General features: G+C 27.4%; 1 long non-coding RNA gene across 1 annotated transcript in view; it reads right to left on the reverse strand.

Moving 5' to 3' along the window:
• Positions 1-4034: 4034 nt before the first annotated feature.
• Positions 4035-14600, reverse strand: part of LOC142331786 (uncharacterized) — a 117274-nt gene continuing 106708 nt past the window's right edge. Inside the window, exon 3 of the long non-coding RNA XR_012758089.1 lies at positions 4035-6548. This is a non-coding gene — a long non-coding RNA (uncharacterized LOC142331786). The remainder of the gene's footprint in view (positions 6549-14600) is intronic.

The raw sequence follows: 14600 nt of genomic DNA on the forward strand, positions 1-14600 counted from the left end.
GAATTCATTATTCTAATAGTAAGTTGGTGCTGGTTCAAAAAGTAAATATACGCACTGTTCAATTTGTATTGTTATAGGATCCTGTAATGTTTAACTAATTAAATATGAAAGATACATAGATTGTGTTACATGATTATGTATAAAATCCTTAATATGTGTATTATATTGTTGAATATATGTAATTTTCTCTTATGTACATATTAACTGTGTGAAATGTGAATGTCAGATGGTGGCAATTGTTACAACTTAATACTTTAATGAATAAGGCGGTTTTCTTTTAATTATAAAATAATGAAGAAGAAATGATACTTGAGTTTGAACATACTGCCTGCTAAAAAAATCATGTTATGATTATTTTATGATATGAAATGTTGCAATAATAATATGATAATAAATGTGTTTGATCTGTTATCTCAATATGTTATACAATAATATGATTGTAAACGAATGTATTATAAAATAAGTCATTGAATATATAAGTCGTAATATACAATGCTGTATAGACTATGCCATAATATAGAATAATGAATAAAGTTAAATGGACAAATCATTGAAAATATATTTAATAAGATGAAAATAATAATGCTTATCAATAAGAGTACTACCTGCAAGTTCTATGCTGTTTGCAAGAAGTAATCTGAAGATAATGACTGAATTTGTAATGAAACAAATCATGGCCATTGCACCACAATAACTGCTCACACTTCACTGCTTGTTCATGAATTTTTGCCAAAAAGTTAGGCTGCATTAGGCTCCATATTAACCAGATATGTCTCCCTATGACTTTTCCCTATTCCGCAAACTGAAAAGAACCTGAAAGGACAACATTTTGCCAGCAATGAAGAAATAAAGACAACAGCTTTTTTCATAGGCGCACAGCAGTGATGTTTATCAGTGTCTGGACACTATATTTATATGCTATGTAAATAAAAACCCAAAAAGTGAGAAATCCCCAGTGAAGTATTACATCAATAATCTTAATAAAACAGTAAAAATTGCCATCTGCCATATGCCAAATAGTATAAATAGCTGAAAACTACTACTGAATACTCAAATATCTGATTATAAAAAAGCAACCCTGAGAAATCATAAAAGATTTTAAACACTTTCATTGTTTTCCAGCATACTTTGCATTCCAGCCCCTGATTTATTCATCCCAAAGCTACATAACAGATACAGTCCTCAAGGATGTGCTGTTCTGTTTGTTGGCAGTTGCAGCAGGCACTAATGGATGTATCTGTTTATTATATATCCATGAGTGACCCTAGTGTACTCTAATTGCAAATGGCAAATAACATCTTGACAGTTATTTCTGCATGAGGATCTCCACAGTGATTGTGTTCTTAACTGGATGAAGTTTATTGTTGATGGTAGTATTTATTCCGTCACTTTGTCACTCATCATGAACCATCTCTTCAGAAAACAACCAAGACCATTTGAAACACAATTTCTGAAAGAAGGCTGGAAACAAGCCTCTTTTGCTACACTATCAGCACACTTATTACCTGAAATTCCAATAAGAGCTAAACACCATACTGAAAATTGTGTTCCAGAAGTGCTTCAAAGACTGAAAAAAGTGCTGGCAGAAATGTATTATACCTGAATGAAAAATACTTTAAAGGTGAGAAAATCAATATTGTGGAATTGAAATATTTTGAGAGAAACTAAAATTTCTGTTTATTTTTTGACGAAATCCTAATTTGATCAAACTTATGCACACATATGTGTTGAACTGCTTTTGGCCTTTTATCTCAGTTATGACCAAACTAATTTCCTTCAAATATCAGTCAAAAGATAAGCTATATATTTGAAATGGTCATATTAGCTTTTTTCAAAACTCGATATAGGGGTGGGGAATATCATAAAAAATCAATTTTGATTTTATTCAGAGACATTTTAGAGAAAATTTTGTTAAAGCAAATTTCTTACTAAATTCACAACTACCAACATTATTTCTAATTTATTTATATTTAATATCCTTTACAGAAGTACAATATGAAAGATTCTATCTAAAATTTCTTTTTATGTAGTTTAAGACTAGCAATTAAGATCAGTTAAGATTTATTCCACTATTACTCAATAATATATAACAAATCAAATTGAAGTTATTTTAAATTCTAATTAAAAATTTCAAATTATTTAGAATAATTTTCGAGTGAAATATTATACAAGATCTATTTAAAGTATCAGTTACACTTTGGTTGTTTTTGCAATATAGATGAACAATATTACATTTCACCTGCCCACATTACAAAAAAAATAATATTGGCTATGACACTTCTGTTCAGACACAAAGTTGCATCATTATTTGTGCTGATTGCCCACTCATATTTATGTAGTTCAATGAACTATAAACCAGTTCATCAGTTATAAAGCTGCTAGATACTAAGTAATATTAGGTACACTCCTACATATAAAATTAATATAACCTATATAAAAACAAGTTGATGTAGTATTTAATAAGATTCTTATTTAATATTAAGACTTATTTTTGTTTATCTGATTTATTATAAATTTATTGTTAAGTAATAGTATGCTTTTCTAATTTTTCTTCATCACATATCAACATTTATAAAATATCAGTTAAATTTAACATTGTAAAACAAAATTAAAATGCTATTGCTTCTTTAACAATTTCAAATATTTATTTTCAAAAACAACTGTAAATTCCAGTAACTTCATAATAGAACTTTCAATAAAATTACCTTATTTAGTGGATTAAATGTAAGGAAAATATATATACACTGAAGTGTGTGTGTGTGTGTGCGCGCACGCATATATATATATATATATATATATATATATATATATATATATATATATGTGTACACTGATTTTTTAAAGTACATGGAAAATTAGTCTAAAAATATTTAAGATTATGTCAAAGAAAGCATTCAGTTAAATATAACATTTTATTTTATTTTAACATTTAAAATGTCTAATTTAACAAAATAATTTATTTGTTTTTAAATTTAAAACGTACCAGTTAATTCTGTACTATTTATAAAAATTAAAGAAATATAAACAAAAGATAATTCGAAACTAAAAATGTAAAAAGAGATTAACTGTTTTTCAATATTTAGAAATAAGAATTTGTTTTCTATCAGTAAAAATATTTTTATGTATATGTGATGTCCTCTCCATTTTGAGTGGTTTTGATTAGTACAGTTGTACTTTTAATTCCTAAATTATGGATATAGTACATGTGTAATGCACACAGTGATTGTGAAAGTGCCTCTTTAAAAATATTACTTGTAAAATATTGTGCTTAGAGTACAGGTTTTTTTAGATTTTTTGTTTTTTAATTTTTTTATTTGTATTCATTTTAAAATTCTTCTGTGAAGTTAAATAACTGTCAATTATCACAGCTGCTAGCTACACTTTCCCATATCACGTATAGTATGATACTAATTATCAAGATGGCTCCTCTTTTTAAATCAAGTTGGTTATTTTGAATAAGACTGTTTAGAGTAAAAACAAGAGATGAATATTAAAAATTAAAAAACACAACTGCCAAAAAAACATTGCTCTTAAAGAGCATGCAGATGAAAATCGGTACAATCATTGAGCTGCTACAGTGGAACAAACATTCACAAGCCCTAAATACATTGCATTCCTATTTGGGCAGTCATGTAAAAACACTAGTAAGACAACAGTCTCACACGTATGAGATACAAGGTTTCTGAATCATTCAGAATAAAGCGTTGAGATGTGTGTTATTAAAAAAAAAAATGTATGTGTTGTGGAACAATACATGCACACATACATACACCCTAAGTATATTACATTCCTTTTTGGACAGTCATGTAATAACCCTTCTTGAATAAATTTGTCATTATTAGTTTATTTTCTCAAACAGTTTTGAAAAGATAACTATCAAGTACTTAGATCCTGTTTTCTGGGAGTTCCAATCACCGTATGGTCAGCCATATACTAACAGGAGCTAGGAATTTTTGTTATATTAATTGTAATGAACAAACAACTATTCCCAAGTTTTTTTAATAAATTTTTAACAATACATCTTATTAGGTATATACAATAATTTAAATCTCTATCTAGTAATAATTCATTATGGACATAATTATTTGTTTGACATAAAATATATGTTTTTTTAAATATGAAAAGGTTTTAGCTTGCTTTGTTCAATCACTCATGAGGTGTTCAAGGAGTTAAGTTAAATTAATTACTGAACAGCGTTCATTTCCATGTGTATGAGTTAATGTTCCTCCATCAGCAGATGGCAGTTCATAGTGATATAAATGAATTCTTATTTAATCATCTTTATAAAAAAAATATTACTGTAAATTGTGCTGAAATGATTTCTTTTAAAATAGTTTGATGTTTCTACATTACGCATCATCCAACCATGCAACTGAAAATAAGTCAATTGTAAAAACATGCAGTTTCATTGCATCTAATAATGTCATACAGTTAATAATAAAATATATTTACTGTAACATAGTCAATAAAACATTCTAATAAAATCCATACCTGCAAAAAAATCTCTCTAATAAAAATATTACTCATTACTATTTCTTACAGTACTTCTTACTATTATACTATTTCTTACAGAAGTGAAATAAGGTAGCTCAAATCAAATTTCCTTAGGAGCTAATTACCATATCTTAATATTATAAAAATATGCAGCAAACCTTTAGTTGTGGGGAAAGAATGATAATGATAATTATTTCACTTATTTGATTATTACTGATTTCTTATTATTTATCACTTACTTCTCAGTCCTTTTTTTGTTTTTCTCACTTCTTTTTAGTATTAGGATGATGTTATTGATCTAGTACACCAATAGTTCAGATATTCAGACTCTAAACTCTGCTGGTAAGTTAATGCCTAAAAATTCAGGTTTGTAAGCTATTTTAATAAAAACTTTTATTATACAACTTTACTTTTTGAAATTATGAAAAAATAATGTTACGTAATATCTTTACCCATATTGGATTTGTTCATATTTACCTATACATTATCTTACTTTACTTTTTTGTTATGAAACCTATCTTCTGACTTGACACAAATTTAAAGATATAAAATGCATTCATCACATAATCATCTTTCTATAGAAACAAATCACATTCAATTGAATGACATTTACTGATGTTAAGTGATTAACCTATAATAATAAGTGGGCAGGTCACCACAAAATAAAGAAAACATAAAAAATGTTGTGTAAATGTGTTTAAGTATTATATATTTGAAGGTTAAAACTAAACTTAATTTATGTAATAGCTTGTCTACCATTTATAAATTTACTCGCGAGATAAAATTTAAAAACAGAAAATAAAAATTTAAAAAAAACTAGATTTAGTTTACACTTTGTTTTCTTCTGAGCAAATATTAAACAGAATTTAAAGAACTTGTATAGTTTATCATTTAACAACTATACCAGAATGGCAAAAGGGAACATTGTATGAAACATAAGTCATTTCTGAAATGAATAGTCATTTTCAAAAGTTTCAATTCCCATGTAAAGTTAAACAGGTAAAGTGAGATTTGCCTTGCGTTTTTAGGTGAATTGAATACACGTCAGTATGCAGTCAACTAAAAGTGGGTGATATTCAGCCCTGCAAATGATGCCTCTATTCTGTACACATTCTGTAAATCTAATGTTTTCCATGTGTAAATATTGTGTAGCTACCAGACTGGAGACAAAGTTTAAAAATGGGGGACTTCATAGTACTGATAACAGGGATAAAGGGCTGAAAGATAAGGAAAAGGACTTATAATGAGAAAGATTGGTTTGCAACTACAATACAAGAAAAAATACACCACCCAGATTAAATCAAAATATCCTTTCAGGTTATGGGCACCTGTCTCGTTTACATCCCTTCAATGGCTGAGAAATTTTTACCGAGATAGCAGCAACACATTACAATTCAATGATTTTGTGTTGACCAGATTAAATATATGCTATAAAAAAATTGCTTGTCCTCCAGAAATTACAGTCATCCAAGGACAGGTCAGAAGGAATAATAATGTTGCTCAGGCCATCATTTTGTCTTGGTAACATGTGAAAAAATATCTATACAAGCTATAAAAGTTTTAGTCAGATCCTTGTTTATAAAGGCTAAATACCCATCTTTGCTCATTCTATTAATTATTTATTATAAATAAGTGAACATTCTTCTATAAGTGAACATTCAAGTATTATCAACATTAAAATATTAAAAGTCTTTAAAAAAATGTTTAATTCTTATTAACTAATAGGATAATACATTATAAAATTTAAAAAAACTTCAACAACAAACTAAATTTAAGTTTTTTCTCTGGTTCATTCTTTCTCACTATCTGGTATCATTTTCCTTAAAATTGATCCCTTCTTCAATGGATTTTGTTGGTCTGGATGAAATTTCATAGTAGTTCCATTCAAGGAATATGTAGATAGTTAGAGCTGACCAAAAGCACGTGTGAATTTGATGTGATCTGGTACGAAATTAATTTGTATATAGACTTGATCAGTAGCTAATTGTAAGTTTAATGATCCAAGTATCATTACTAATCAAATATAAGGTAAATTCCAGGGTTACTAGTGCATCCTAAAACAAAAAAAAGAATAGCATTACAATACAATATTTTCATTTTGATTTCAATAAGGATCCTGTAGTATCAGAGAACAATAAATCAGTTAAATAAATAATACCTGGAGTACAATAAAACAATTTTTTTTCCAAAATACTATCACAAAATATTCTATAATATTAACTTATTTAGGTTGTGTTACCATTGTTTTATGGCTGTGTCAATTTTATTTTCATGGTGATGTAGAAAATATTATTAATTAAATTGAAAATAAAAAACTACACTCTTACATATAAACATGTCTGTTAGATACCACCATAATTACAGGTAACCTGACATAAAAAAAAACCCTTAAAATGGCCCAGCCATAAATTCCAATCAACCAATAAAAGACTTAATAAGAAAACAGGAATGAAGTAGTTTTCTGTTGCTCTTCTTTAACCCTGATATATTGTTACTCAAATATCATCATGTCACTGATGATATTCAACCCTACAAATAACATCTTTGCTCTGCTCACTGCAGGGACTATATGTGTAATGAACATCATTACTCTCAAAGAATGCAACTCTGACTTATATCTTAACCATCCAGCTTCTTTCCATTTGTCTAACATTAAAAAAGGTTAGACAAATTGTGTAAAAGTAAAATTTTATTATGCACACTTACATATATATATATATACATTTACAATTTTGTGTACATAAAATATATTTTAATAAAGTATATATATATTGATCATAATCATTTTAAAATGTTGGATACATGTCTTAAGATTGTGCAATAAAAATTATTATTTTATTAAATAAAGAATGTCTCTCTCTACAATGAGAGATGTTCTAAAAGAAAATTAGTTTTGTTTAACTTGTGAAAGTTCTGTCTACTGCAGTCAACTAAATAAAGATTTTAATTACACATTATGATTCATACTAACCATTCATGTTTTGTTATAATAGCTGACTCACCAATTTCCACAGCGAGAAAAATGTATGTTATTAACCAATGTAACATTAAAAAAGACAACTAAACAATAAGCTGAACTAATAAATATTTACATCAAAAAATAATTTGCATACCTACACAAAACCTGTAATAAATTAAAAATGAAACATCTTTAAATGAGTAAACAATAAAAAGAATTCAATAAAAGTCAATATACTTATATCCTCATTTATATTTTTGAAAATTTACTTACCATCCTTTAGATAAGTTATGTTTCAAAATCTACATAATTTACAGCTAAAAATTATGAAAATATTCCAACAAATAAATACACCTATTGGCAACTTGATTCTTTTTTCTTTTTTTTTATTAACCTCTGAGACCACTGTTATGTGTGCTTCAGAGGATGAAATGGGTGTTTTTGCACCATGTGAAAATGCCATGCCTGATGCGATTTGAACCCAGGACCTTCGGATGAAAGGCCAAGATGCTAGCACTCATGCCTCAGAGGCCGGCAACTTGATTCTTACCAAAAAAAGTAAACGTATATTTTCTTCTTAAATTGGCCTCCTGAGGACCACAGTATGTATCTTAATCAATTTTCTCTTTTGACTTCCTTTCTCCCAGTATTTCTTGTCTTTCTCCATATTTTCACTCTGTCTATTCACTCCATTTGTCATATTTCTTTTTCAGGTTTTCCTGGAAATCCTTGTTTTCTAAAATAGTATTTCTAAATTTATTTCTATTTAAGATTACTTCTTCCGTGATATTTAATTCTCTCGTATCCTTTAAAGCTTCATTAAACCAGGTGTTTGTAGTTTTTTGATTATAGTCAAATTAAAAATTCTTTTAGTCAACGTTTTTCTTCCATTCTGATAAGATGTCCAAACAAATCAGTCTTTTTTTCCTTATAACATTTGAAAGTCTTTCATTAAATTTATAAATCTCTTAATTTTTTTCTAACCCTTCATTAATTCTCTTCATTTTAACTGGCCCTAATATTTTTCTCCTTTAGCTCTTCAATTTTGCCTATCTTATTCATAACACTTCAAAGCATACAAATATTCAGTTATAATGCCTATTTTCCTAATCATAAAACGAATGTTAGGAAAAATATCTGTTTTTTTTAACATATATGTAAAAGTAAAATAAATAATAATAGATTATTATTTATAAAGGTTTTATTATAAAAGTTCATTACAAAAAATTTAGAAAAGCTAGTCAAAATAAAGTAAATTATAATAATGCTCATTTTAACAATTTATACATTTCATTGATCAGCGTGACTAAACATGATAATAATTTTTTTTAAAGTATTAAAAATTATCATAACACTTTCAAAATTACATAAAAAGTTTACTTATAGATAGTTAAACAGCAGTTGGTAATTGAACCCTAACAATCAAGAACACTGAAAGCTGTGAGTAGAGAACAATGTAGAGAACAAGGTAGATGAGGTAGAACAATGAAGAACAAGGTAGAGAACAATGAAACACAATTATTTATATTTTCTTTTATTTTTGTAGAACTAGTTATTTTTTTAATTTACATTATCAGCTGTTTTGACATATGCAAATTTCAATTTTCTTTCTTTTTTATTCATTTATTTTATTATTTAGAAAAAAATAATAGTTAGAAATGTTTTAATTGGGTGGGCTTATATAAATTACATTTTGATTATAAACATGCAGATTATTTTTTACCTTCTAATTCTTTTAAAAAGCAATCCCATCCAGATTTGTTTTTATTTCATTTACATACTAGTAGTGGTGTGATAAATGCTAGATATAAGGTAGACTGTAGGATTGTGTGATGTTTGCTTAAATAAAAATTTCTTTCAATGCATCAAAGAATAGAATATGGTGCTGAAAACTGTTCTGGTAGTGCTTTTTGAGAGAAATAAAAAATTGTCCTTTCACAAAAAATTTATATTAACTTGATCTACACTTTATTTTAATATTAATTATTCATCTTGTTTCTTAATGTATCTAGTTTCTTAATGAAAGATATTATCATTTCATTAGATGGTGTACAATGAATTCATGAATTCATTAAATGTTTTTGTGGATATTAAAATTGTTTGGTTTGATTTTTAACTCACTTCACTTTCATTTTTATTGATATATTATTAATAAATTATGAGCTGATAAAAATATAACCTAAATTACAAAAATCAGACCACATGAAAATGGTTCTTACTTTTGGATATTCAAAGGCAAATGGCTACAAAATAAGTTACTAAAAGTTTAATTCATGAAAAAAGGTATATGTTACATCTGACATGATAAAGATAAGTTTTGTTCTTAACAAATATAAAAATCCAAATAAATTTGCATTTTTCATAACATTGTTACATAGCCTGCGACTGGAGTCCATATTCTAGCGGTTGCTATAATATAAAATCAAATGTTTTGGTACTGGAAAATTTATGAGTACATCTGTATAACACATGAGAAATTGATCATATGAGATATAGTTGGTTGGTTGGTTTCTGTTTATAAATTTTAACTGGACACAACTACTATGGATTTTAGCCATTAATAAACGGCAAGATCATGAAACTGTACCCAGTATTTTTAACTTAATTTAAATCCAGCTCTGTACATTATTTCTTTGTCTTATATCATTTAATCTTCAGGATGCTATTCTCTGAAATGACTGAATTTCTGTATTGCAAAACCATTAGGTTATAAGGATACAGTTTAAAATACAGTTTTAAGGATACAATTTAAACCCAGAGTTCAAGATCTGAATCATATGAGTCAACTTCCATAATTAACAATAGAATTCTAATAAAATATATTTGGTAAAAAAATAATGATGTAAATAATAATAATAATTGATTTTTTCGCTGATGTAACTTTAAGTCAGTTAACAATAAAAAAACTATATCAAAAAATAAACAATTAAACTCACTTGGGTTCAAATGATTTTTAAATTACAGTTCTACCAAACTAACAAATAAAATACATTTATAATATTATTAAAATTATTTCTGTGGTAACGATCAATTTTTTCTCTTTTTTTCTTTAATAAAAGTATGTCATGACAAATTAATAAAAAAATTACTCAAAATTCCTGTTAATAAAATTATTAATAAATTTATTTACTTATAAGAAGGTACCTGCACAGGTTCAAATTATTTAGTTCATTACTGGACCAAGGTAAGATACTCTTCATATACTGGTTTAATTCAATTTATTTATAGAGTTAATTAAATGTTTATAGATCTAATTTGAATTTATAATTAATATTACATGGAAATTACACTCAGTATCATTCTCGTAGTATCATAAGAATCATACTGAGTGTAATGATGTATATATATAAACATTTTTTTTTGAAAACATAAAAGTAAAAGCAATGCTATTAACATAACCTGTAGCTCAGTTTATTGTTTTCAAATTTCTACAGAATAAATTCTCAATTTATTGTTTTCAAATTACTGGAGAATATCCGCAAATAAATATATTCATTTCTAAAATTTTGATATCTAATTATATTTGTAAATGTAAAAGATGTAAGCTAATTACATGAATTAAACTTCAGCATTCTTTGTTGTCACAATTTATGATCCCTGTCGGGATCATAAATTAATTACTAAATTATGTACATATATTTCTGTAAAATAAAGATTTATTTGCCGTTATCATTTTCCCAACTTAGTAGAAACAACGCATATATAAAAAGAGGTACCAAAACAAAAAGTGATGAGGTAATTTGTACTTTACTCAATATGATCCAATTTTTCTTATCATTTTATCATGAAAAGCCCCTAGAGAACAGAAGGCACCAACCAGAGTAAGACTTATACCAAGAGTAATAATGTTCACTATAGACCCAATCCCTCTTTTCTTAATGTAGAATGTGTCACTCATAGAGCAGCATATTGCCTGTATTACGGTGCCCTAGCATATTGATGGGTAACACATCAATATGCTACATTTATCTTAGTAAAAAAAAGGAAAAAGGAAACCACTTTATTTCTCACTTTCTCTAGTAATCACGACATGGGGATGCTTGTTAAAATGTAAATAGCATATAAATACATATTAATAAATAAACATATATGTTTATAATAAATATCTTATTCAGATTGGTGTGATGCATAAATAATATAAATAATGTCAAGAATGGATGGGTATAATATTTCAGGAATAAAAAAAGAACCTCTTATATAACTTGACAACTCAAGGAAAAATATGGTAGCGGCATAGTTACAAGAACAAAATTAATTATTTAAAAAAAATATAGATGTGGTTTACATAATATTAATCTTATAGATGTGTAAATAAAACCTATGAAAAAATTCTAATGGGTAAGTCCAAAAAAAAAAAAAATTCAGAAAGCATTAATGGAAAATTATTGAGCATATATGCAAAATTAAAATTTAAACACAGCTTAGTTGATCTAATATCTAACAATTTACATATGTAAAAATAAAAACTGTTTATTTTAACAGTATCTAAAGTCAAAAAAATATCCAAAAAGTTTTTTTTGTGGTGTGGCACATGCTATATATTTTCTTCTGTTTTGGACAATCCAGTAATAGAGAACAGTTTGATGTTGCTTCAGAATCATATTACATATAAAAAAAAGTACGAATAACTAACAGTAATACCGGGCAACTTTCCTAAATTATTACTATGTTGCAATATATTTAAATAATTACCAGTACAAGGTTTACGTAATATTATTCATTTTTTTATCGATTAAAAAAATTCAGCGTATAATTACTTTCACGGTGAAAACGGTAATAAGTAATATACAACCTAATGAGTTAAATCTGAATAGCTGAACGACCAGAAGGATTTTTTTTACTAGTAACTTGTAGGCCTTGAAAAAAATTAGGATCATTGATCATAATGGAGGTTTGTTCTGTATGTGCACAAACAGACCAAAACATAATCACGTGGTCACTATATCCTTTGTTATTCAAGGTCAAACCTTTTTATAATGAAGAAATGATGTTCCAACCTATGGTATTTGACTATTTTCGTGGGCGATTATGGCTAAATCACAAAATTTACGCACAACTTGCATTAGTCGTAACGGCTTGTTTATTTTATTTTATATTACATTATTTGCGTTCAATAACAGTTTTGTAATGAATTCAAATAAGTTTTAAAAACGCGATTATCTATCTTTAAATATAAAAAAATTTAGAAAATTTAATCACTAGAGCTTTTAATTCGAGAGAATTTATAATATTAAAAAAATATTTTATTGCTCTAACCTAACTACTTGAGTTAAAAAAAGATGTTAAAAAAACCGTTATTACGTAGGAAATCTTTAAATAATCATCTCTACTTTTAAAACTAAGGATTCTTTTACAACTTTTATCGATTTGTTATCATCGAAATAGCTTATTTTATTAAATATTCGGATATTCTTTACACATATTTCAACGAGAAAGATATATCGTTAAAATTATTAATGAAAAAAATGTAGGCTCTTACCGGGAACTGAACTCTTTAACTAATTTTATTTGCTCCGTTTAACCGGTCTGTCCGATTTTTTTTATGGATGATTTTTTTTTAAATCAGAATTGTTTCTTTGAAAAAAATGATACATGACTTAAATGGGGGTAGTTAAAAATGAGATATTTGAGATTTTGATAAAGTAGGTTTTTTTATCCTGAAAAATGCATTTTAATTTATTAATACGAGCCTAATTTCATTTTTTTACTTTAGTAAGAGGTAGAAAAAGAGTTCTAAAAGAAAGAAGAATTTCTATTAAACTGTTGAGAATTTCGGCCGTCTATTAGAACATATGAGCTTCATAAAGTCAAAGATAAAAAAATATTAGTTTTTCCAATAGTAAACCGAACAATATTTTAATATATAAACATGTGCAATCGTATTTTCAATAAAAAATGTATAAAAAACTTTAAAACCACTCTTATATTAAATGCACTAAAAAGTAGAAAATAAAAAATATGTAAAAAAATGTTTAAAATACCATTCTTAAATTATACGCACTAAAAGGTGAAAAATAAATTTACGACGGTATTTCAGAATGGATTTGAAAACAAGCTTTGATAGTGGTATGTAAGATTATGTGAAAGCCAGCTTCAAATTAAAGATTTGATGTTTTTACCAATTTTTTCATGTGCGTGATGAATGGCATGAAGCACCTCACTCTATGCCATTCATCACGCGTATGAAATCTAACACCATCAAATTTTGTTGTCAAATCCATTCTGAGATAGTGTCCTAAAATTATTTTTTACCTTTTAGTACGTTTAATTTAAAAGTGGTGTTTTAAAAAGTTTTTTACATATTTTTTATTTTCTACTTTTTACTGCATTTAATATAAGAGTGATTTTTAAAAAGTTTTTTATAAATTTTTTATTTTCATTTTAGTTATAAGTTTATGCTTTACAGCTGCGCTAACGCACAAGTCTGAGAGTATTTAGTGAAAGATCGAATCAGTACGTTTTACGATAGGTGAATGCAATGAAAACATAGGGCTAAACGATTTAATTTCCGGATAACCAAGTTCCGGTCGATCAAGAGTGTACCCGATGCATTAAACAGTTAGTTAGTTAGCTTGACATGTTGATACACACGTCGTTTGAATCGTGAAAATCGGACGAGCGGTTGCCGAGATATTACGGTGGCACCCCATCGCAACTCCACAAATTTCCGAACGGCGCCCGGGGCGCACTTGAAAATATTATCATCCGATGGATACCACTGGGAGCGAATAAGATGCTGTTGAGAGGGGGTCAAAAAAGTTTTTCAGAGCGCTAGGACCGACCGTTTTTGAGATATTTGCGATTTTCGTCCGAAAATTCGGATCCGGTGAAAAAGTACTAAATTTTCCCAAAACTTCGGTCGCTACTGTACAGAATTTCGCTATGTGTGCGAATTTTAGATCCAAACTTACCGAAGCAGGCTAGGTTATATTTCACTAAGAAAATTTCTTTCGCTAAGAAAATATGCATAAGTTATCAGGGGCATTTTTTCACTTAACAACTTAGGGACATTTTAGCGACTTGAAAATTTTGCTAAAATGTGTTGTCTTCAGGAGAAAACCTGTATGCAAAATTTCAGAGTGAATGGATAAGCGGAAGTGCTTCAAAATTCGACTAGAAAGTTTCGTACCATTAATATCACATAGAA

The sequence above is a fragment of the Lycorma delicatula genome, chromosome 10 (assembly GCF_047948215.1).
Source record: "Lycorma delicatula isolate Av1 chromosome 10, ASM4794821v1, whole genome shotgun sequence".
In the NCBI taxonomy this organism is placed as follows: domain Eukaryota; kingdom Metazoa; phylum Arthropoda; class Insecta; order Hemiptera; family Fulgoridae; genus Lycorma; species Lycorma delicatula.